The following is a 2,686-nucleotide window of genomic DNA, read 5'->3' on the forward strand; positions in this document are numbered from 1 at the left end:
AAACAACAACAACAACAACAAAATTAATTAATTAAAAATTTAAAGAAATTTAAAAAAAAGATCAACAAAACTGACAAACCTTAGTTAGAAGGACTAAGAAAAAGAAGATTCAAATTACTAAAATCAGAAATGAAAGTGGGAGCATTACTACCAATACTACAAGAAAAATGATTATAAGAGAGTACTATGAACAATCATATACCAACAAATTGGATCACGCAGATGCAATAGACAAAATCCTACAAACACAAAACTTACTAAGACAAATCATGGAAAAGTAGAAAATCTGAATAGATCTATAACTAGTAGGGAAATTGAATCAGTAATCAAATATCCTCTAACAAAGAAAAGCCTCAGACCAGGGGCAGCGCCTATCAGGCATAGGCGCTGCCCCCATATGCCCGAGGTGGCAGGTTCAAACCCGGCCCCATTCAAAAAACTGCAAAAAAAAAAAAAAAAAAAAATCCTCAGACCTGATGATGTCCCTTGTGAATTCTGACAAACATTTAAAGAACTAATGTCCACCTGGCATGGTAGGTCACACCTGTAATCTTAGCACTCTGGGAGGCTGAGGCAGGTGGATTGCTTGAGCTCATGAGTTCAAGACCAGCTGGAGCAAGAGTTAGAGCTTGCCAACAAACAAACAAACAAAACAGCCAGCTGTAGTGCCAGCTACTTGGGAGGCTGAGGCAAGAGGATCGCTTGAGCCCAAGAGTTTGAGGTTGCTGTAAGCTATGATGCCATGGCACTCTCCTGAGGGTGACAAAGTGAGACTCTGTCTCCTCCCCCACCAAAAAAAGCCAATGCCAATCCGTCTCAACCTTCTCCAAAAAAATGGAACAGGAGAGAACACTTCCTAACTCATTCTATGAGGTTAGCATTATCTTGATACCAAAGTAGACAAATAGACTATGACAAAAGAAAACTACACTAGCATTTCTTAAGAACATTGATGCAAAAATCCTCAACAGAATACTAGCAAAACAAATTCAGCAGCATTTTTATTTTTTAAGATAGAGCTTCAAGCTGTCACCCTAGGTAGAGTGCTGTGGCATCACAGCCCACAGCAACCTCCAACTCTCGGGCTTAAGCAATTCTCTTGCCTCCGCCTCCCAAGTAGCTAGGATTACAGGTACCTGCCACAACATCTGGCTATTTTTTGGCTGTAGTTGTCACTGTTATTTGGCAGGCCCAGGCTGGATTCAAACCAGCCAGCTCTGGTGTATGTGCTGGTGCCTTAGCCACTTGAACTATGAGCACTGAGTCTTCGGCAGCATATTTAAATACCATAAACAAGTGGTATTTCTGCAATGCTAGGATGAGTCAACATATGAAAATTTATTAATATAAGACATCACATTAGCAGAATAAGGTAAAAAACCACAAGATCACCTGAACTGATGCAGAGAAAGCACTGGATAAAATTCAACACCCTTTCATGATTAAAAATAAAATCATCTAACAAACTTGGAAAAGAAGGAAACACCCTCAATGTAATAAAAGCCATATATGAAAAAACTCTCAGCAAACATCATATTTTATGATGAAAGACTAAAAGTTTTTCCTCTAAGATCAGAAACAAGATAAGAATGCCTACCTTCACCAATTCAATTTAACATAATCCTAGAGGTTCTAACCAGAGCAATTAGTCAAGAAAAAGAAATAAAAGTCATCCAACTCAGAAAGAAAGAAGTAAAATTATCTCTATTTGAAGATGATACAGGCTCCGTGCCCAAGCCCAGTGGTTAGGGTGCCAGCCACATACATGGATGCTGGCAGGTTCAAATCTGGCCTGGGCCTGCTAAACAACAATGATAACTGCAACAAAAAAAATAACTGGCTGTTGTGGTGGGCACCTGTAGTCCCAGCTACTTGGGAGGCTGAGGCAAGAGAATTGTTTAAGCCCATGAGTTTGAGGTTGCCCTGAGCTATGATGCCACAGCACTCTACTGAGGGCAACATAATGAAACTCTGTCGAAAGAGAGAGAGAGAGAGAAAGAAATAAATCATCTTATGTGGAAAATCCTAAAGATTCCACACCCAAAAAAAAGAAAGAGAGAAAGGAAGGAAGGAAGGAAGGGAGGGAGGGAGGGAGGGAGGGAGGGAAAAGAAAAAGAAAAAGAAAAAAGAAAGAAAGAAAAACTGTTACAACTAATAAATAAATTTGAGTAGCAGGATATAAAGTCAGCACACAAAAATCACTTGCTTTTCTGTACACTAATAAGTAACAATATGAAAGGAAATTACAAAAAAATTCCACTTATAATTGCATCAAAACAAAATATTTGGGAATTAATACAATTGAGTAGGTAAAAGACTTGTATAATGAAAACTACAAAACACTGAACAAAATTAAAGACATAAATAAATGAAAACACATCAGATGTTCCTGGATTGGATGATCTTGATATTACCCAAAGTTATCTACAGGCTCAATGCAATCTGTATCAAAATCCCAATGATGTTTTCTGAAGAAATAGAAAAACTCATCTGAAAATTCATGTGTAATTTCAGAAGACCCTAAATAGCCAAAACAATCTGAAATAACCTTGGGGTTATGAAAAAATAAACTCGGATCCACTCAGATACTATTAATTGGTGATTTATTCACACCTGCACAAGGGGCCATTGTTCTGAGACAAGCCGTCCCGAAGTGCAGGGGGTTTTGTCTTTCTTTCTTTTTTTT

This window comes from Otolemur garnettii, unplaced genomic scaffold, assembly GCF_000181295.1.
Source record: "Otolemur garnettii isolate 467f Iridium unplaced genomic scaffold, OtoGar3 scaffold00142, whole genome shotgun sequence".
NCBI lineage: Eukaryota > Metazoa > Chordata > Mammalia > Primates > Galagidae > Otolemur > Otolemur garnettii.